The 23,528-nt window shown below is 44.6% G+C and overlaps 1 protein-coding gene across 3 annotated transcripts in view; it reads right to left on the bottom strand.

The window, feature by feature from the left end:
- The window catches only part of LOC144479625 (3',5'-cyclic-AMP phosphodiesterase 4C-like), a 330,099-nt gene that overhangs the window by 207,222 nt on the left and 99,349 nt on the right, over positions 1–23,528 (bottom strand). The window contains exon 1 of one of the 3 annotated variants that reach the window (XM_078198565.1): positions 6,263–6,365. The exons of the other annotated variants lie outside the window; for them this stretch is intronic. The gene's annotated coding sequence lies outside the window, so the exon portion shown is untranslated. Of the gene's footprint in view, positions 1–6,262; positions 6,366–23,528 lie in introns of those variants that run through there. 3 annotated transcript variants of the gene reach the window in all.

Here is a 23,528-nt window from a genome sequence, read left to right as displayed (position 1 = left end):
TGGCAAAATTCATTGATACAAAGTGAGCCACAGTGACAATGTCGTCACCATGAAGGGGTGACCATTCCACTGTACAGCCAGCTAGCAGGGCAGCCACTGAGGCGGGTGATGGGCATACCAGCCGGTTGTGGGAGATTGCGGGTCCATCTGGCGACAGTCTTACAACCACAGCCAGCGCTGGAAAATCTGGGCCCAAAGTTGTGCAGGTTAGGTTGATTGGCCGTGCTAAATTGACCCTACTGTCAGGGGGATGAGCAGGGTAAATATGTGGGGTTATGGGAATAGGGTCTGGGTGGGATTGTGGTTGGTGCAGACTCGATGGGCTGAATGGCCTCCTTGTGCACTGTAGGGATACTATGATCTTATTGAATGGCAGGGCAGACTCGAGGGGCCGAATGGTTCTTTGCTTCTCCTAATTCACGTGTTGTTAAGTAAAAGAAGGGCTTCTTTAATTGATTTCCAGTAACTCGGTATGAGGCAGGAATCTGCCTGTCATGTCACGCCTGGCTTGACTCAGTGGCAGAACTGTCACCCGCTGAACTACTCCAACCAATAGATCAATCATAAGCACAGATTTATAAAAAGCTGTACACTTACGGCTATTTTTATGGTTGCTGAGCAACAGTGTGTTTCAGCTGCATTAAGCGAGAGTTGAGTGTCTCTAACCCCACTGCTCTGCTGTCTGAGAAGCAAGAGGCTTCCAATTTTCCATAACATCTGGAATGTCTCTCCTTCAGCCCATCCTTCATCGCTGCAAGCGGATAATCCCAGATAACAACGAGGCAAATAGAAACAGGACAAAGCCTCACCTTTAAAAAGCCCAAGGAGCGAGAAAGCAGGATTGACATCACGTTTCTGAAGCACTTTAGGATTCGCTTGAGAGCTTTACAATCAAGAAAGTACTTTTCAGCACTTTTAGGATAGCACGTTGGCACTAAAGGTGGCACAGTGGTTAGCATTGCTGCCTCACAGCGCCAAGGACCCAGGTTCAATTCCAGCCTCGGGTGTCTGTCTGTGCACATTCTCCCCGTGTCTGTGTGGGTTTTGTCCGAGTGCTCTGGTTTCCTCCCACACTTCAAAGATGTGCAGGTTAGGCATATTGGCCATGTTAAATTGCCCTTTAGTGTCCCAAGATGTGTAGGTTAGGGGGATTGGCCATGCTAAATTGTCCCTTACTGTACCAAGATGTGTAGGTTAAGTGGATTAGTGGGGTAAATATGTGGATTTACGGGGATAGGGTCTGGGTAAGATGCTCTGTTGGAGAGTCAGTGCAGACTACATGGGCTGAATGGCCTCCTTCTGCACTATAGGAATTCTAAATTGCAGGAAGGTGACGGAGGGAAAGGATGGTGTTCTTTTAGAAGTCCTGGGAAGTATGATTTAGAGTTGGAGGAATCGGGATGATTCTCAATTTCAACGCAATAAGAATGTTGGATCAGCTGGAATATTGCGATGTTCATAGAATCCATACAGTACAGAAGGAGCCATTCAGTCCATCGAGTCTGTACCGAACATAATCCCAATCAGGCCCTATTCCCGCATCCCCACACATTTACCCCACCAATCCCCCAACGCTTGGGTCAATTTAGCATGGCCAATCAACCTAACCCACACATCTTTCAGACTGTATGAGGAAACTGGAGCACCCGGAGGAAACCCATGCAGGCACAGGGAGAAAGTGCAGACTCCACACAGTCACCCAAGCTGGGAATCGAACCCAGGTCCCTGGCGCTGTGAGGCAGTAGTGCTAACCACGCTCTGGAGTAACAAGAGAGCAAAATTAGAAGAGAACTCAGCCTAGCATCAATACCATTGAGAGTGTTTGCACTCAAACAAAGCTGGAGATAGATTGAGAAAGGGAGTTCTTTGAGCTTATATCAAGAAGCTTTATCAATAGGGATATGGATTTCAAAAACAAGGTTATGTAAAACCTGCATAAAACACTGGTTCTACCCCAGTTGCAGCATTGTGTCCAGTTATGGGCACCATACTTTAGAAAGGATGTGGAGGTTTTTGATTTGATTTATTATTGTCACAGAGAGTCAGAGGTTTACAGCATGGAAACAGGCCCTTCAGCCCAACTTGTCCATGCCGCTAAGCCCCCTAAGCTAGTCCCAATTGCCTGTATTTGGCCCATATCCCTCGATACCCATCGTACCCATGTAACTATCTAAATGCTTTTTAAAAGACAAAACTGTACCCGCCTCGACCACTACTTCTGGCAGCTTGTTCCAGACACTCACCACCCTCTGTGAAAAAATTGCCCCTCTGAACACTTTTGTGTCTCTCCCCTCTCACCTTAAACCTATGCCCTCTAGTTTTAGACTCCCCTACCTTCGGGAAAAGATATTGACTGACTTGCTGATCTGTGCCCCTCATTATTTTATAGACCTCTATAAGATCACCCCTCAGCCTCCTACGCCCCAGAGAAAAGAGTCCCAGTCTATCTAGCCTGTCCTTATAACTCAATCCATCAAGTCCCAGTAGCATCCTAGTAAACCTCTTCTGCACTCTTTCTAGTTTAATAATATCCCTTCTATAATAGGGTGACCAGAACTGTACACAGTATTCCAAGTGTGGCCTTACCGATGTCTTGTACAACTTCAACAAGATGTCCCAACTCCTGTATTCAATGTTCTGATCAATGAAACCAAGCATGCTGAATGCCTTCTTCACCACTCTGTCATAAGAACATAAGAAATAGGAGCAGGAGTAGGCCAACTGGCCCTTCGAGCCTGCCCCGCCATTCAACAAGATCATGGCTGATCTGTAGGGAGTCACAGGTGATCTGTCCACCTGTGACTCCACTTTCAAGGAGCTATGAACATGTACCCCTAGATCTCTTTGTTCTGTAACTCTCCCCAATGCCCTACCATTAACTGAGTAAATCCTGCCCTGGTTCAATCTATCAAAATGCATCACATCGCATTTATCTAAATTAAACTCCATCTGCCATTCGTCAGCACACTGGCCCAATTGATCAAGATCCCGTTGCAATTGGAGATAACTTTCTTCACTGTACACTACGTCATCTGCAAACTTACTAACCATGCCTCCTATATTCTCATCCAAATCATTAATATAAATGACAAATAACATGTATTAACATAGTGAAAAGTATTGTTTCTTGTGCGCTATACAGACAAAGCATACCGTTCATTGAGAAGGAAACAAGAGAGTGCAGAATGTAGTGTTACAGTCATAGCCAGGGTGTAGAGAAAGATCAACTTAATGCAAGGTAAGTCCATTTAAATGTCTGACAGCAGCAGGGAAGAAGCTGTTCTTGAGTCAGTTGGTATGTGACCTCAGAATTTTGTATCTTTTTCCCCGACGGAAGAGAGAATGTCTGGGGTGTGTGGGGTCCTTAATTATGCTGGCTGCTTTGTTGAGGCAGCGGGAAGTGTCAACTGGGTCAATGGATGGGAGGCTGGTTTGCGTGATGGATTGGGCTACATTCACAACCTTTTGTAGTTCCTTGCGGTCTTGGGCAGAGCAGGGGCTAAACCAAGCTGTGATACAACCAGAAAGGGTGCTTTCTATGGTGCATCTGTAAAAGTTGGCGAGAGTCGTAGCTGATGTGCCAGATTTCCTTAGTCTTTGGAGAAAGTAGAGGCGTTGGTGGGCTTTCTTAACTATAGTGTCAGCATGGGGGGACCAGGACAAGTTGTTGGTGGTCTGGACACCTAGAAACTTCAAGCTCTCGACCCTTTCTACAGAGTGCAGAAAAGATTCACGAGAATGTTCTTGGGATGAAGGACTTTAGTTATGTGGACAGATCGGAGAAATTGGGACTGGGAGAATAGAAAGCCGAGAGGAGACTGGATTGATCAGATATTTAGATTCACTCGAAAGTTTATTGTGGAGAAATTGCTCCCATTGGTGGAAGGATCAAGAATCAGAGAGCACAGATTTCACGTAATTGGCAAAAGGAGGTCTGGTGACCCGAGGGAAAAGCATTTTCACCCAGCGAGTGATGAGGGCCTGGAATGCATGACCCTGGAGTGAGGAAGCAGCAGCTTCAAGTGAGGCTTTCGAAAGGGAATTATCTGAAGAGGAGGAAGAATGTGCAGGGCTACTGGGAAAAGACTGAGGAGTGGCACCCGGTGAATTACTTTTGTAAAGAGCCAGCACAGACACAATGGGCTGAATGGCCTCCTTCTGTGCGGTAACCATTCTGTGATTCTAAGTAATTTCACTTGAAGGACCAGATTTCCAGGAGTGGGACAAGAGCAGCAGAAACAGAAAGAAATCCTGGAATTCCCTCCCTCACAGCATGGGACCAGAACACAGAGCAAAGAATAGTACAGCACAGGAAGAGGCTCTTTGGCCTACCAAGCCTGCACTGCGCTGCAAGTGGACAATCCCAGATAACAACAAGGCAAATGGAAGCACATTCGCCACATGGTCTTTGGGGACTCACCACCACCTCTGAAGGGCGAATAGAGATGCACGATAAATGCCAACAATGACCAGATTCTAAGAATGAATAAAAAGAAAGAAAGCTCGTCTCGAAGATTACGAGGGGCAGAGTGGATAGTCAGAGGCTTTTTCCTAGGGAGGTAGAGTCAATTACTAGGAGGCATAGGTTTAAGGTGTGAGGGGTAAGGTTAGAAGGAGATGTACGAGGCAAGTTTTTTTTTTACACAGAGGGTGGTGGGTGCCAGGAACTCGCTGCCGGGGGGGTAGTGGAAGCAGGTACGACAGTGACTTTAAAGGGGCGTCTGGGCAAATACATGAAAAGGAGGGAGATCATAGAATCATAGAATCCTACAGTGCAGAAAGAGGCCATTCGGCCCATCGAGTCTGCACCGACCACAATCCCACCCAGGCCCTATCCCCATATTCCTACATATTTACTCACTAATCCCGCTAACCTATGCATCCCGGGACACTAAGGGGCAATTTAGAATGGCCAATCAACCTAGCCCGCACACCTTTGGACTGTGGGAGGAAACCGGAGCACCCGGAGGAAACCCACGCAGACACGGGGAGAATGTGCAAACTCCACACAGACAGCGACCCGAGCCGGGATTTGAACCCAGGTCCCTGGAGCGGTGAAGCAGCAGTGCTAACCACTGTGCTACTGTTCCCAGATAGTTCCCAGAAGGGTAGGGGGTTTTAGTTCAGATGAGCAGCATGATCAGTGCAGGCTTGGAGGGCCGAAGGGCCCGTTCTGGTGCTGTAATTTTCTTTATTCTTTGCATGGGCGCTGGAGCCAGTATGGTCAGGCCAAAGAAGGTGGGGGGGGGGGGGGGGGGGGGGGGAGAGAGAGAGAGAGAGAGAGAGAGAGTAAAAATGGATAATCCAGGGGAAAAACAGGGAGTAAGAACAAAAACAGTGGAAAGATCTCTCACAGCCGAGAAAAACAAAAACATAATCAGGAAATCAGTTCACCAGACATGCTTTGATTTATAAATTATCCTATAATTCATGGACTCACTGGGCAATTGGCTTCCTTCTGCGTCTCAATGCCTCCTTAATCAATATTTTATTTGGTTTTGAAAATGCTGAGGTGTTGAACTAAAGGCAGCTCACACCACAGTGGGCAATAATCACACAATCAATGCCACATTCTTGGTTACACATGCCCAGACGTCACGTGATCAAATGTCATCTGGTCAAATGTCACATGGTCAACCACACACACACTGGACTGAATAAGAACACAAGTAGTAGGGGCTGGAGTGGTTCGTTAAGGCTCCTCGAGCATTCGGTGTTATCCTGGCTGACATTCTTCCACAACTCTAACTTCCTGCCCGCTCCCCGCTCCCTTCGATTCCCCGAGCGGTCAGAAATCAGTCTGTCTGGGTGTTCACTCACTCGCTGAAGACATCGCGCACACAGCCATACCACAATCAGAAACTTTGCCAATATCCTGGGAACAAATCCCAAAGTTGGGTTTGAATGCCAGCTGTAATACAACAGTTGCCACGGTAACTCAAATCCTCCTGAATTAAGTTTCCAAATTTGCTCTCCACAAAAATAAATAAAAGTCTGGGAGTCTGTTAGTGAAGGAGCACTCCATTATCCATTAACACTTAATCTGCAATCCGGGGTTATGACTGTAACACTACATTCTGCAATCTCTCATTTCCTTCTCTATGAACGGTATGCTTTGTCTGTATAGCACACAAGAAACAATACTTTTCACTGTATGTTAATACATGTGACAATAATAAATCAAATTAAAAAGGATTGTTTTTAGCAGATCTAACCAGGATAGCTGAGATATTGTGTTATGGTAATGTAAAGGGAGCTTTACCCTGCTGTAACTTTGTAGGATTCAGGCTTTGGCCATCAATGGCAGGACCAACATGTATTGCCGATGTCTAGTTGACCCTTGAGAAGGTGAGGATCAGTCTTCTCCAGTTGCAGTCTATGTGGTAGAGGAGAGTTCCAGGGTTCCGACCCCATGATAATGATCGAATGCTGCCTGCATTGCATCACTCAGTGGGGAAAATTCACTCGTGTCTTCTATCCTTGTCCTTCTAAATGGTGATGTTTACAGGAAGTGTTGTACCTATGTCTCACGGGACAATGTGGACTCTATCTAACCCCGAGCTGTACCTGCCCTGGGAGTGTTTGATGGGGACAGTGTGGAGGGAGCTTTACTCTGTATCTAACCCCGCGCTGTATCTGTCCTGGGAGTGTTAGATGGGGACAGTGTAGAGTGAGCTTTACTCCGTATCTAACCCCATGCTGTTGTGGTGAACCACTGTAACTACATGTGTATGCCTGGACACACCCATGCTGCACCTGGCCCGAGACTCCTCCCCTTCCACCTGAGACTCCTCCCTTTCCACCCAGAGTGAGGTATAAAGGTGATGGTTCCTCCTCCTCGCCTCAGTCTAGGCCAGGTCAGCTACAAGGGTGTGCTCCTGTTCTTTGTGTATAAAAGCCTGTTAATTTCACTCACTCACTGGAGTCTTCATATCGTAATTGATAGTGCATCAGCTGTACCTGTCCTGGGAGTGTTTGAAGGGGACAGTGTAGAGGGAGCTTTACTCTGTATCTAACCCCGTGCTGTACCTGTTCTGGGTGTGTTTGATGGGGACAGTGTAGAGGGAGCTTTACTCTGTATCTAACCCCGTGCTGTACCTGTCCTGGGATTGAGTGCATGGAATGGAAAATATTCTAATCTGACCTTTTATATCACCTCACCTTGAGGAGAACAAAGATTTACGCTAAAAAAAAAACAATTCACACTGTGTTTCTCACCGCTGGCTCAGGTTAGCGAGTGCATTGTCGTTATAGATTGAAAGATAACACTCTCTCTGTATCTTGTAGTCAGGGCCGTCCATCCTCTTATAGTTCTCTGTGGAGTATGTGACTCAGCAGAGAACAGAAAGAAAGCCTGGTGAAAGCCTCATAATCACCAGTGACTCAGAAGCCAATTATGAAAAATAAAACATTGAAAAATCTACTTCTAGTATAAAACCTCAGCGATCCCTGCTGTCACCCTCTCTGGCACATTCTACTGAAAATTATTATCGCACCTGGGTGCGACAGTGCAAAGATACAAATATGGAAATCTTCCCCCAACAGGGATACTGGTGTCACAATGTCTCCAGACACTTGCCGGACGTGCATGTGTGTGCATGTGCGTGCATGTGCGTGTGCGCACGTGCGTGCGTGCGTGTGTGTGTGTGTGTACCCACACCAGCGTTGATCAATTCAGCCTCCACTTTATCCTGTGGCAACAGCCAGTGGGTGGGGAAAGGGGTTTGCAGGAGGCAAGTTGGGGGCCCAAACAACCCTCATCCCCCCCCTCACCCCCCTGTTATTCTTGGCTGTTGGGCCCGTGAAAATGGTGAGAACAAAACCACACTTCCAGTTCAAATGCTTTATTGCAATTTCTGTGAATGGTTGGCTCAATGTCTGGCAAACCGACCTGTCACACAATCATCGCCCTCACAATGCAACAAGATGCCTTGTGATTCAGTGCTCAATATGAAAAAGGACAGAAGTGAAATAGTCATTTCAATGCAGCCTTCTAATTTACAGAATAAAACCCAAAAGGCCTGGGTTTCTGGGCATGAGCTAATGCAACTAAGTACCTACGTATATCTCGCATAACATCAAAAGGAAAATCACAGTGGGTATCAATAATATGCAGGAGAATTAGTCAACAATTGTTGCCTTGAGCGCGAGTGCTCAACTAACAATTTAATAAGTCATCGCGGGTGGATTCTGATTGGCCTTTCATCTACACATGTGTTGCATTACATCCAAATCACACAACTCGATGCCCTCAGTGAAGTTGTCGTGATTTGTCAATCCCCCGAAGGAAAGTGAGGCAAGATTAGCTCCAGTGCGTGACACACTTAGAGGCAGTCAGAGCTGTCCGTGAGTAACTTATGACACTGTTCACAACTCCATCCCTCTCCCTCGCCACTATTTCAGGCTGAACCAAACCATTTGCAACACTGGCGACCCACACCGTATCATCTCCATCAGTCAGATCACCTACTTTCACATCATCTCTCTAATTCTGGCCTCTTGTATGCCCCCATTTTTCATCGCTCCATCATTGGTGGCCATGCTTCAGCTGTCAGGGCCCTAAGCTCTGCAATTCCTTCCCTACTTCTCTCTTTCCTCTTAAAACCTACCTCCTTAATAAAGCTTTTGGCCACTGTTATAAAGCGGAGGTTGACTCCCTCTCTGAGAACAAACACCAAAACACCCAAAGAGGAGTACCTCGCTCTATAATCTGTTAAAAGTGTGTGAGAAGTGGTGTGACCTGCTCTTCAGCAACTCCTAGCAGTTAAATACAAAATAAATCCCTGCACTCTCTCTAAACTCAAAACATAACTTAACTAACAGTGAGCAAATTAACTAAACTATTAACAAACCGAATAAACCCCTTCTAACTATTAACTATTCCTGAATAAAACAAGATTCTAATGGAATGCTGTTCAAATAAATACATTTCCCACTCATTAACAAGAATAGAATTTAGTCACTCTCTAAATTACAACCAGGTTGTGTGTCTTCCAGAACATTCTGGGCTTTGTCTGTTGATTCTTCTGCCTGGGACTTCTTTGGTACCTTTGCTACCCAGATGGTGCTTTCTCTAAGACATAGATGAAGATATAATAGCCGGCGATTCTCTGTCGAGAGAGAGTCGAGAGCTCAGAGTTGAGAGTTGAGAGCTCTGGCAGGTGGCAGTTGCTCTACCTCTTTGACCCACTGCCCCCTTCTTTCATACCCGTGATGACATCTCAATATTTCCCACAATAGGATTGGTTCTAGGTTGTCAAAACCATCAGATTTAAATTTAATAAGTTTTTAGTATCTAAGTGCCTGATTCAAATTGATTGGCTAAATTCAAAAGCCTCTTGTTTTGGTAAAAACTGCTGCTTGGCCTCTCGATATAAATGTTTCAGTCTGGGTTCTCTGTATACTTGTATTTTAAATCTCTAAACACAGAAAAAGCAGCATCTTTTAACAGGACCATGCAATCCACCCCCCCCACCCCCTACCCCCAGCATTTTACAATTTTAGTACACCAAATTCTAACTTCCTACCTCCCAATCTACAATGACTCTACCCAACTTCACAACAGTCACCTGTCTTAATTATCATAGAATCCCTACAGTGCAGAAGGAGGCCATTCAGCCCATCGAGTCTTCACCGACCACAATCCTACCCCGGCCCTATTCCCATAACCCCTCATATTTATCCTGCTAATCCCCCTGTCGCTAGGGTCAATCTAGCATGGCCAATCAACCTAACCCGCACATCTTTGGAGTATGGGAAGAAACTGGAGCACCTGGAGGAAACCCAGGCAGACACGGGGAGAATGTGCAAACTCCACGCAGACAGTGACCCAAGGCTGGACTTGAACCCGGGTCCCTGGCATTGTGAGGCAGCAATACTAACCACCGTTAACTCCCGTGCCGCCCAATCTCTCGTACGGGTTGCTGTTAAATTTTCTTTGCTCCTTGAAGCACCTTGAGATGTTTTAGGATGTTACAGAGAGGGAAGTTGTGATTTTCTGGGGAAATAATTTGAACAGAAACTCAATTAAAACAGTCCCTTTTTCCCTTCATGTCTCCAAGTATAAAAATCAAGTTTAAATAGAGCAATAAATAAAATTAATTTCAGATTTTTCCAGTGGGTAAACACACCATCTGGGACTAAACCCAGGAGCTTTAAGGCTATCCGAGCACTGATGATTAGTTTGGTGAGGTGAGATTAATCATGGCGTATTTGCAAATAAAACAAAAAACATGTTTGCTAACTGATGTCTCCTTAATTTGTTTTGCAAGTGCAAACATCAAAGTCTCTTGTATACAACCAACACTGTGCTGGGATTAGCTGAATCCTCCCATTTTCACACCATATTGTAACACAGTCACACACACTTACTGCATCCTGTTTGCAGTTAGCATCCCAGCTGTTGCTTTCTGGCCACAGATGGTCAAACACAAGTGAAGCTTCTTAAGGTTTCATTCTTTGGAAATCACTGGTTTGGCCCCAGCTGGAGTATCGGGTCCAGTTCTACACTCCGCACTTTGAGACGGATACGAGAGAGTGCATGAGAATGGGACCAGAGATGAGGAACTGCAGTTATGCAAAGAGATGGGGGAAGCTGGGATTGTTCTCCTTAGAGCAGAGGAGGTAAAGGGGAGATTTAATGGAGGTGTTTAAAATTATTAAGGATTTTTTATGGAATAGAGAGTGTTACAATGATGAGGTTTTAAAGATTGTTTTGTTGGGAGTGTGTCTTTAAATTTAAAGGAAAATGAAGGGTATCATGTGAGCATTCTGCAGTTTTTGGCCAGCATTTATTGTCCATTCCCAGATGCCCTTGTTCAGAGGGCAGTTGAGAGTCAACCACATTGCTGTGGCCCTGGAGACACACGTCAGCCAGAACAGGTAAGGACGGTAGATTTCCTTCCCTAAAGGATATTAGTGAACCAGATAGATTTTTCCGACAATGGTTTCATGGTGATCAGTCGATTCTTAATTCCAGATGTTTTGTATTGAATTCAAATTCCATCATCTGCCATGGCGGGATTCGAACCTGGATCCCCAGAACATTCGCTGAGTTTCTGGATTAATCATCCAGCAATAATACCACTAGACCATTGCCTGACAGTACGTCTGGGTGGTTTGATTGTTAGAGAGCAAAGAAAAGCTTAGATTGTTCCACTGAGAAGAAGGTGATGCTTGAAGACAATGACAGCAACCTGTGTGCTAACAGTGGATAGACTGAGTCTCCAAACTCCCAGAAAAGTGTTCAGAATGTCCGGTTGTCAATAGTTGTGCATTAAACTGTCCATTTCGTTCCAAGATGAATGATAATTGGGCTCTCAAGAATAGCTAATTACCATTCCTACCTAGGTACAAGGCCCATGTGATTCTCATTGCCATGAGGAAGAGTGCAGAGGAAGCTATTTTTGAGACAAGGTTACAAGCTTCTCTTCAAATCAATGAATATCAGAGATAGACAGCAGTTCTGTATGATCGGCAGGCAGTAAAGGCTGCTTAGCTTTGTAAAATACCACGGCCAGGGACAGGCCATACACAGCCTCTAGTCGAAGAGATGCTTCCTGCAGCCATCTAACTACTTGGCAAAACGAGGATATGTGAACCTGTTGGAAATTGGGAACAACTGTGTATTGTTTGCTCCAATGAATGTAATTCTGTGGTGGGTATAAAACGTGAACGTCCATTTCTGTAGCTTAAAACATAAATTGCCTACAAAGATAGTGTTTAGTCAGTAGTGTATACTCATTTATTACAGTAAAAGTTTTTAAATGTATAATCTTGTCATGTCATCCTTTGCAATCAGTAACTGGGAAGTTTCAATTTCTTTTTAAACGTTCTGGGTCTCGAGGGGGATCGTATCAAGGGGGAAAAATGGCTTCCATTCAGAGTGTGGCGGTGGGGTTGCGGGGGGGGGGGGGGGTCAGTAAGCAGAGGACACAGATTTTAGATAATTGGCAAAGGAGGAAAAAGGAGGAGTTTTTTTTAATGCAGTGAACTGTTGTGACCCAGGATGCACTGTGATGACTGAAGTGGATTCAATATTTTTTTAAATTTGATTTATTATTGTCACATGTATTAACATACAGTGAAAAGTATTGTTTCTTGCGCGCTATACAGACAAAGCATACTGTGAACTAGCTAGATGGGTACAGAACTGGCTTGGCCATAGAAGACAGAGGGTAGCAGTGGAGGGGTCTTTTTCTGATTGGAGGTCTGTGACTAGTGGTGTTCCGCAGGGCTCTGCACTGGGACCTCTGCTGTTTGTGATATATATAAATGATTTGGAAGAAGATGTAGCTGGTCTGATTAGTAAGTTTGCGGACGACACAAAGATTGCTGGAGTTGCGGATAGTGATGAACATTGTCAGAGAATACAGCAGGATATAGATAGGCTGGAAAATTGGGCAGAGAAATGGCAGATGGAATTTAATCCAGATAAATGCAAAGTGATGCATTTTGGTAGATCTAATGCAGGGGGGAGCTATACAATAAATGGCAGAACCATCAGGAGTATAGACACAGAGGGATCTGGGTGTGCAAGTCCACAGATCCTTAAAGGTGGCAGCACAGGTGGAAAAGGTGGTAAAGAAGGCATATGGCATGCTTGCCTTTATTGGACGGGGCATAGAGTATAAAAGTTGGCATATGATGTTGCAGTTATATAGAACGTTGGTTAGGCCACATTTGGAATACTGCATCCAGTTCTGGTTGCCACACTACCAGAAGGGCGTGGAGGCTTTGGAGAGAATGCAGAAAAGGTTTACCAGGATGTTGCCTGGTATGGAGGGTATTAGCTATGAGGTGAGATTGAGTAAATTAGGGTTGTTCTCCCTGGAAAGACGGAGGTTGAGGGGCGACCTAATAGAGGTTTATAAAATTATGAAGGGCATAGATAGGATGAACAGTTGGAAGCTTTTTCCCAGGTCAGAAATGACAAACACAAGAGGTCACAAGTTCAAAGTAAGGGGGGCAAGGTTCAATACAGATATGCGGGGACGTATTTTACACAGAGGGTGGTGGGGGCCTGGAATGCACTACCAAGCAAGGTGGTTGAGGCAGACACGCTAGGATCATTTAAGACTTATCTAGATAGTCACATGAACAGACTGGGAATAGAGGGATACAAACGGATGGTCTAGTTAGGAACACATGATCGGTGCAGGTTTGGAGGGCCGAAGGGCCTGTTCCTGTGCTGTATTATTCTTTGTTCATAGAGAAGGAAACGAGAGAGTGCAGAATGTAGTGTTACAATCATAGCTAGGGTGTAGAGAAAAATCAACTTAATGCGAGGTAGGTCCATTCAAAAGTCTGACAGCAGCAGGGAAGAAGCTGTTCTTGCGTCGGTTGGTACGTGACCTCAGACTTTTGTATCTTTTTCCCGACAGAAGAAGGTGGAAGAGAGAATGTCCGGGATGCGTGCGGACCTTAATTATGATGGCTGCTTTGCCAAGGCAGCGGGAAGTCTAGACAGAGTCAATGGATGGGAGGCTAGTTTGCATGATGGATTGGGCTACATTCATGACCTTTTGTAGTTCCTTGCGGTCTTGGGCAGAGCAGGAGCCAAGCTGTGATACAACCAGAAAGAATGCTTTCTATGGTGCATCTGTAAAAGTTAATAATAACTTTCAAAGGGGAAATGGATAAATCACTTGAAGGGAAAAAGATTTCAGGGGGAAGGGGAAAAAAGCAGGCGACTGGGCCTATAATTGGATGCAGTTTGAAAGCACAGTAAGCTGAATGGCCTCTTCTGCACTAGAAAATTCTAGTTCAAATACTTGGCGATGTGAACGGCATTAAATCTTCAACCGCTCTCCCAAGGTATTCCTCCTGAGGCTCAGGAATATGATCGCGATTGTTGCTAACTGATCTGTCCTAAATCTGCAAATCTCGTAAATTTTATCTGGTTTTGAGGTGTAAATGTCATTTAGATGCAGGTGCTTACAAATCTGCAACCCCGGGTCAGAAAATTGCCGGTAATACGCATGGATTTATATTGTAATTAAATCTATCAATCCACCTGCATGAAAAGCAGATATTTCACCCTGTATTTTTCGTCATATTACAGCTGGAAAGCAAGAGGGAGAAAAAGGCCAGTGTGAGCATTCAGTAATATCTATCTGAATTAATGTGCATTGGATGATGGGACCTAGATTCATAATTGGAAAGTGTAATCCAGTCGTGAACTGCACAGAATAGAGGCTGAAAAAAAAACAGGTGAATAAATGTCGGTGTGAATGCATATTTGTATGTCACACTGGATACAAAGAACAAAGAAAATTACAGCTCAGGAACAGGCCGTCTGGCTCTCCAAGCCTGCACCAACCATGCTGCCCGACTGAACTAAAACCCCCTACCCTTCCGGGGACCATATCCCTCTATTCCCATCCTTTTCATGCATTTGCCCAGATGCCCCTTAAAAGTCACTATCGTATCAGCTTCCACTACCTCCCCGAGCAGCGAGTTCCAGGTACCCACCACGCTCTGTGTAAAAAAACTTGCCTCGTATATCTCCTTTAAACCTTGCCCCTCACACCTTAAACCTGTGTCCTCTAGTAATTGACTCTTCCACCCTGGGATAAAGCTTCTGATTATCCGCTCTATCCATTCCTCTCATAATCTTGTAGACTTCTATCAGGTCGTCCCTCAACCTCCATCGTTCCAGTGAGAACAAACCAAGTTTCTCCAACCTCTCCTCATAGTTAATGATTTGATTTATTATTGTCACATGTATTAACATAGTGAAAAGTATTGTTTCTTGCGCGCTATGCAGACAAAGCATACCGTTCATAGAGAAGGAAGCGAGAGAGTGCAGAATGTATTGTTACTGTCATAGCTAGGGTGTAGAGAAAGATCAACTTAATGCAAGGCAAGTCCATTCAAAAGTCTGATGGCAGCAGGGAAGAAGCTGTTCTTGAGTCGGTTGGTATGTGACCTCAGACTTTTGTACCTTTTTCCCAATGGAAGAAGGTGGAAGAGAGAATGTCCGGGGTGCGTGGGGTCCTTAATTACGCTGGCTGCTTTGCCGAGGCAGCGGGAAGTGTAGACTGAGTCAATGGACACTGGCTTGCATGATGGACTGGGCTACATTCATGATCTTTTGTAGTTCCTTGCGGTCTTGGGCAGAGCAGGAGCCATACCAAGCTGTGATACAACCAGAAAGGATGTTTTCTATGGTGCATCTGTAAAATGCCCCCATACGAGGCAACATTCTGGTAAATCCTTTCTGTACCCACTCCAAAGCCTCCGCATTCTTCTGGTAATGTGGCAACCAGACAAGCCATGAGCAATGCCTCCGAATAGGCTGAGGAAATCATTGACTGGCATCAAACATGAAGACTGGCCATTGAGGTGACAGAGGCTACACTATACATTTCAGCACCAGAGAGAATGCAGAGATTGTTGGGGAGTTGGATGGTATCACAGTCTGACCATCACAAAACTTGTAGGCATGCGTTAGAGAAAAGCACAAAGAGACCAACTACCCAGCTATCCAGCACACCCAACAGGGTAATCCTTCCTGGAGTGAGGGAGGACGGAAAACCATTTTAACCCTTCGACTGATTCAAGTGCACTGCAGGATAGAGTCATAGAGGTTTACAGCATGGAAACAGACCCTTCAACCCAACTTGTCCATACCACCCTTTTTTTTTAAAACCACTAAGCTAGTCCCAATTGCCCGCGTTTGGACACTCCAAGAAAATGAAAATGTCCGTAGAATTTTGGGTTTTGGAAGTAGGGCATGAAGTACAACAGCAAATAAGAGGTTTTTTTTAAAGCATTGGCGTGTTCACAGCTGGAGCATTGTATGCATTATTTGGTATTCCATTTAGGAAGCACATTGAAGCCATAGAGAGTTTGCAGCATAGCCTGGGCAAGATGGTGTGAAACTATAATTATGAGGAGAACCTTGTGATATTAGGACCATATTCACTAGAGCAGAGGGAAGGCCAAGAAGAGATTTAGTGGAAGGTTTTATTTTAACGATGAAGTATTTTGATAGTGAGAGTCGGGAAAAGATTATTTCTGCTGGCTCTGGAGTTCAGGGGTCAGGAACAAAGAGGTCACCAATTTAAAGTTGACACAAAGAGAATGGGTTTAAGGAAACCTCTTGTCACAGAGCTGCTGACACAAGGAATGCTTTGCCACAGGGAATGGGTGAGTTTTTGATTTGATTTATTGTCACATGTATTAGCATGCAGTGAAAAGTATTGTTTCGTGGGCACTATACAGACAAAACATACCGTTCATAGAGAAGGAAGTGAGAGAGTGCAGAATGTAGTGTTACAGTCATAGCTAGGGTGTAGAGAAAGATCAACTTAATGCAAGGTAAGTCCATTCAGAAGTCTGACAGCAGCAGGGAAGAAGCTGTTCTTGAGTCGGTTGGTGCGTGATCTCAGACTTTTGTATCTTTTTCCTGACAGAAGAAGGTAGAAGAGAGAATGTCCGGGGTGCGTGGGGTCCTTAAGTATGCTGGCTGTTTTGCTGAGGCAGCGGCAAGTGTAGACAGAGTCAATGGATGGGAGGCTGGCTTGCGTGATGGATTGGGCTGGAGTTAAGGGAAAGTTGGATAAATACTGGAAGGCGGAAAATGAGCCATGGCAGAGGAAGAGGAGAGTCAGGCAGTAGAATTAGTTATCGGCTCCCAGTAAAGAGCCAGGATGGAATCAATGGGCTGAATAACCTGCTTCTGTAAACAGAATGGCTTTTGCAGCTGCACTTCGCTCACAGAGGGTAGGAAGGAGAACTGAGAGTAGTTTTGCTTTGAGTGAGCTATCTGTTACATTAAAAGCCAACTGTGATCTTTGGACAGGAAGTTGAGCAATATTTTCTCTAGAAAAAGAGGAGAGGTGGGGGTGGACTGATGGAGGCTGTTAAGATGATGAAAGGGTGACACAGGTGATTTTCCCAATTGAGTCATGATCTTAACATTGGCCTCAACTAAGAATCAGGAATCCAGAAGTGGTCATGAGAGGTCATCACTTGTAATCTTAAACGATCGAATCCCTACAGTGCAGAGGGAGGCCTGTCAGCCCATTGCGTCTGCACCGACTCTCTAAAAGAGCATCTCACTCAGACCCCCACTCCCCCCAGCCTTTCCACGTAACCCTGTGCATTTACCATGGCCAATCCACCTAAGCTGCACATCTTCCTGGAGACAGTAGACCAAGAAACCACCTCTGGAATTACTCCCATCCCCCCACCAACCCTCCCACCACCACCCCCTGGTAAAGATTATGTGGGGTTTCGAGAAGGGAGAGGCATGGAGATCCTTCCACAGGATGGCTTGCAGCAGCACCCGTGCCCAACACATCCCAAAGGGTCTGTGCTGAGGAGATGGACAGGAGGCACTGATGGCTCCAAACTATTACTAGGAGGCAATTCTATTTCAATTTCAGGCTCCAGCCTTTGTGGGGTGCCTGAAACTATCAGGAAGGTCAAGGTGACATGATTAGTGTTCTCCCCAATGGACCTAAATACCCCACTACTATTGACCCCCACCTCTGACAAGATCACCCAGATGTGTTAACAAATAAAGTAAGATGAGGTGTAGACAGATGGAGGACATTGATTGGATATTGGCTTGAATGTGTATATAGAAACATTTATTGACAGTGGAGAGGCAGTAGAGCTGAAGACTTGTAATGTTTCACTCTGAATCAATCTACAACTCAGCTAAGACTGACTTCTGGCCTCCAGCTGGCCACCAAGAGTTCAACAAAGAGATAGGAACACGTTGGGTAACCAACACAACACCTGACATTCCAACTTTAGCTTCATTCCAATACTGACCACCTCCTTAGGACCAGGAAAATCCAGTCCTAGATTTCCACTTGTGAGGATGACTCAAGATATAGGATTGGACATATAAGATAGTCACGAACAAAACCCAGTGGGGAATTAATGAGAAACCTGTTTACCAAGGGAGGCTGTGGAACTCGCTACCATAACCAGTTGAGATAAATGGCATTGATATATTGACGAAGACAGGAGCTAAACACAGAGGGGGGGGGGGAACAAAATTGAAGAATATGATGAGGTGAAGAGAACTGGGAGGAGGTTTCTGTGGAGCAGATGAGCTGAATGGCCTGTTACTGTGCTGTATATTTGACATCAATTCTAGGCATATTACAGCAACAACCCCAGTTTGCCAATGTAGAAAAGTCTCTCCCACAATCTGCATTCCATACATTGAAATAACACTCATTGCAATTTTTCCCTTTGATTTCCCCCAGCTCTTACCTGGGATGTCAGTTTAATTCATTTCTGGTCATCCTAACCGAATCTTATTTGCATATCTGTAATTACAGTAATTGCAGTGAGTGGGCCAGGGTGGGTTATTACACTAGAGAGGACACAGGTTGCTAATTTAAGTATGCAAGAGTGAGGTCACAACTCTGAACCCTCTATTCAATAGCTCTGATTCACAAATCAGAGAAACCCTCTTAACTTTCCTCTCTTGTTTCTCCAAGGCTGCAAATAAATCATCCTACACAGTCTTCCTTCCCCCACAACCTTCAACAATTTGAAATACAGATTCACTGCACTCAAATTCATACTTTTCCAAACTTCACTCTTTCCATCTGAGGGAGGGAATTCTAAGTCAGTGTTACTTGGCGTGTCAATCCTGGTTCAGTGGGGTAGCACTCCCTGGGGTGGGCATAGGTTTCAAGTTGCATTTCAGAAAACTGAACGTATTTTTAAAATATGTATTTCTTTCTCAGAAAGCCAATGTGCAGAGTGGGCAGGGCAATCCATCTCCTGGTTCCAAAAACCAGTTCAATTCATGGTCCCCAGACGAGGGACATACCAGATCCAAGCTGACAAGAACAGGTATTACACCTGATCTCATACTTGACCTTAGCCAAAGTGCCGAGAAGCACTGGAGGGGGTGCAGAGGAGATTCACTAGGTTGATTCCGGAGTTGAGAGGGTTGGCTTATGAGGAGACACTGAGTAGACTGGGACTATACTCATGGGAATTCAGAAGAATGAGGGGGTAATCTTATAGAAACATGTACAATTATGAAGGGAATAGATAGAGCAGGGAAGTTGTTTCCACTGGCGGGTGAAACCAGAACTAGGGGGCGTAGCCTCAAAATAAGGGGGAGCAGATTTAGGACTGAGTTGAGGAGGAACTTCTTCACCCAAAGGGTTGTGAATCTGTGGAATTCCCTGCCCAGTGAAGCAGTTGAGGCTACCTCATTGAATGTTTTTAAGACAAAGATAGATTTTTGAACAGTAAGGGTTATGGTATCGGGCGGGTAAGTGGAGCTGAGTCCACGAAAAGATCAGCCATGGTCTTATTGAATGGTGGAGCAGGCTCGAGGGGCCAGATGGCCTACTCCTGCTCCTAGTTTTTATATTCTTAAGCAAAAATTGAACATAATCTAGGCTGAGGTTCCTGGTGCTGACACAGAGGGAGCGCTGCACTCTCAGATGTGATGTCTAAGCAAGTCAGTGTCTGCTCTCTCAGGTAGATGTGAAAGATTCCACTGCATTAATTGAAGATTCTCCCTGGAGTCCTGGTTAATATTGTCTCTCAGTAAAGACCTAAAAAAGATCATCTGGCCAAGCGTCTCATTGATTTACATATCATATGTAAAGGAGATGTGTTTTCTCCATTACAACAATGACTATGTTTCATTGCATTTCATTGAGTGTAAAATGCCTGAAGATGTCCTGGGCTTTAGGAATGGAGTTGAAAAAAGAAACATACAAATTGTTCGACAATCAAAGACCATGGTTCATTTGTTCTCATTCTACCATTCTGTTAGTCATATGAGACAACGTTAATGGAGTTTTTGATTAACAATGATTATTAATCTCTATCAATTAGCGTACAGCAGCAAGGAAAGACCTTTATCAGGTCTCCCCTCAGCCTCTGTCGTTCACTGGAAAGATGGAGATTGAGGGGGGATCTGATAGAGATCTACAAAATTTATGAGAGGCATAGACAGGGCGGATAGTCAGAGGCTTTTTCCTAGGGTGGAAATCTCAAATATAAGGGGGCACAGGTTCAGGATGAGAGGGGGAAAGTTTAAAGGAGGTGTGCAGGGGACGTTTTTCACGCAGAGTCATGGGTGCCTGGAACGTGCTGCCAGAGGAAGTAGTGGAAGCGGGCACATTAGCAGCATTTAGGAGGCATCTGGATGGTACATGAATAGGGAGGGAATAGAGGGATAGGGACCGAGTAAGGGCAGAAGGTTCTTTAAGGTTTAGTTGGGGTATCATGATCGGCACAGACTTGGAAAGTCGAAGGGCCTGTTCCTGTGCTGTACTTTTCTTTGTTCTTTGGAAGAGTTTAGCAACAAGAACTTTGGAAACATAGGTTTAAAGTTGTATGTTCTTTCCAAGTACACTTACTACGTGCCAAGTTTTAAATTACTCATGTACTGAAATCAAAAAATGTTATTTTCTGCAAGAAACCAATCTGTTTGGTTTTGGAATGAATCAGTACAACTGCTCCCACCATCTCTGTGGGATTGACTATCCACTGACCGAAATGGTGCATGTGTAAGGCTGAATGTGTTTTAGATATGACAATGACAAATCTCATCAGTTTGCTGCAGTGCTTTAATCTCTCTGGCTTTATCGCTTACCCCATTTATGTTTGGTGGAATCCTGCACAATTGGCACCTCACCATCTTAATAATAAATAAAACTATCAACATAGCATACGCCATCAGGATAATGCTCAGAAAGCACTGGGTGCTGTTTTAACCAGAAAATCCATTCAGAGAAAGTAGGGCATTTTTATGTTGTTGCATTAACATCCTGCACAGTTCCAGTCTCCATATTACAAAAATACCATAGAAGCACCGGAGAAGGTGCAGAAAAGAATTCACAAGGAAATAACAGAAACAAGAGGCTATATTTTTGTTAGGAAAAGCTAAACAGACTCCCCTGTAGAAAAAAAAGGAAGGCTCAGGGGTGATCTAATAGAGGTCTTTAAAATTACAAAGAGGTTTGATAAGGTAGACAAAGAGATGTTTCCACTTTGTGGGGGAGAAGGGATGAATTGTAAACACTCCATTTATAAAACTAAACTGCGCAATCAGGCACCACTTAGGAAACAAACTGAAGGCGAAAGAGAATTTCAAGAGGTTTCCTGAGCCGTTCCACCAGGATTGGTAAGATTCAGTCTGAGCTTTTCACCAGTGCTTCATGCTCACAGTTCAACAATAAAAGCAGCTTGAATTAACCCCAATAGTGTCAAGTTACCAGGAAATTATTAGGAATCCTGTCATTTTCCAATTGTGGCAATGTAAAATGGAACTGGTGCTTTAATCCGCCATCAATGTCATCATCCCACCCCCCTCTCCAATTCCAATGAGGTGATTCAATCAAAATGGCTCCAAGACAGCCTCATCATTGGAGTTATTCCATTTGTAATGACACTGCCCTTAAATCTTTCACCCCCTCACCTTCCCAAGTTAACTTTGAAGGATTGACAGGAATTCTTGATTTCGAATGACTAAACATAAGGAAAGATGGTAAGAGAAAAGGCCTTTCATGGGATCAAACCTACTCCACCCACTCAATTTCACCCACCATGTTGCCTTGTTTTACAGCTCATGTACATTCAACCCCATCGTGGACTTTGCCCACGCATTTAATCTCTTAAAGGAAGGTTTATAATCCCAAAAGACAAACAACCACCTTTTCACATCTCCAGTATTCGATTTTTGTACGCTGCCCTCACCAGTAAATGTGTTCCCTCACTCCCCACAGAGTATTTACACACCAATCCATCCATTATCAAAAAAATGTGTAGATAGCTAAACAATGATAAAACAAGCAGTGTCTAAACCTGATGGGACACTCAGAAGTCTACTCCATGTTGTTGTAGACCACTCTTGTTGCACTGAGGGTCATTGAGTGTGGTCAACAACATCAGTGAGAGGTATCCCTGACAAGGGAAAGGAGTTGAAGCTGTCCAAAGGGGTTTGAGATAGACTGGATAAAGGGGCAGAGCTCTCTCGCCTTGGAACATAAAGCTGGAACCCTTCACTTTCTTAATATAAAAGGTGGATATCTGATCTCTTATGTAATGGAGTGTGTGATAATCACACACACAAGCATCCACCTACTCTCTCCCTTCCCCCAGCATGTACATATACACACTCCACACTGATAATGAGTCTTTTTCTAAGGGATGAAACTTTTGTTTCCACATTTGGATTTTATTTCCAGAGCTCCCCGTTTCCCCGCTTACCGTCTGAACCCATGGAAGGAGGTGGGCCAGGACATCCGCGGCTTCTTCAGTCCGGGTCTGCCGCCGTTCTCCAGGGTCTGAAAGTTGTCCAGAGCTCGGTGGTACATGTACCTCTCGGTGTCCGAGTAGAATCTCTGCTTGATCTTGATGTGGGTCCTCGGTTGCCTCCATAGATGCTTGGGAGGTTTGGCAGTCCCTACCCCTTCCCGGACCAGAGCGGAACATTTCAGCGGCTCCATGGAGGGAGTGGGGGGGGGGGGCGGTGAGGTGGATTTGGAGAGGGGGGAGGCAGGGAGAGAAGTGGCTGGAAGTTGGGATTCGCCGTTTGGTGCACCTTCACTGTAGTCAGCGCTCCAGGAGTGGGCTGGAGCGAAGCGGAGCCCTGGTTTAAAGCTGAAGTTATGTCTAAAAGGGGCCAATTGATTCCTTTCTGTCTCCAAGTATATTTCAAACGGAAGGAAGGATGGGGCAATTCCGAATAAACCTGAATAAAGAGGCTGGGTTCGGATTCAGTCGCTGTCCATTAGCCTGGGTTCTGAAAGTTCAGAATCAAACGCAGTCTTTTTAAATCTTCGGATATCCCCTTCGTTTTTATATCAATAATACCCAGATCTAAAGGCCAATCTGAATTTATAATTCGATTTCAATTCATATATTACAGGATATGAAGAAAGATTGTGAAACCGATTAAATGCAATGTTTTTAACACGAAGGTGAATTGTTAGGAGGACTCACACAGTGATGAGTTGGGAACAATTAATCGAAGTAGAATCAAAATAATTCCCAATTTGTTTTGGGAAAAAAAGCCTTTAAATATTTCAAAAGTTAAATAAAACTTTTTTTAAAAAAACAGTTTACTTACAACCTCAACAGGGTTTGTTTAAAAAGGATAAGTCCAGATTCTGTTAAAAATGACATCTATTGTATCCCCGAATTAAATATTTCTTTAGGGAAAGGATAAATTGGCGATTTTCTGCTCAGAAATGGTTCAGCTCCGGCCAGGGGTCAAGACCTGATCAGAAATCTCAGCTCCTTGCTAGATAGAGGTGTTTTAAAACGGGTTTAAATTCTAACAAGCTGACTGCTTCCATTGATTGCAATTTAAAATAATTAATAAATCACTCAATAACAACCCATTAATCAGCTGAAGGCGGCGCGGGCGTCCTGGGAAGAAGGGGAGATTCATTCTTTTCTGCCTAATTCCCCATCTCGAACAGCAACGCGGTACTAAACCTGGATCAAGGATTTTTCCACTGGATCCCCCACAGCCCCAACTCTGAATGATCCGTGTTCCATTGTGGGCAGCTCTCAGAGAC

Source organism: Mustelus asterias, chromosome 26 (assembly GCF_964213995.1).
Source record: "Mustelus asterias chromosome 26, sMusAst1.hap1.1, whole genome shotgun sequence".
NCBI lineage: Eukaryota > Metazoa > Chordata > Chondrichthyes > Carcharhiniformes > Triakidae > Mustelus > Mustelus asterias.
Note: the sequence above shows the minus strand (reverse complement) of the source record. Positions and strands in the feature narration are given on the sequence as shown.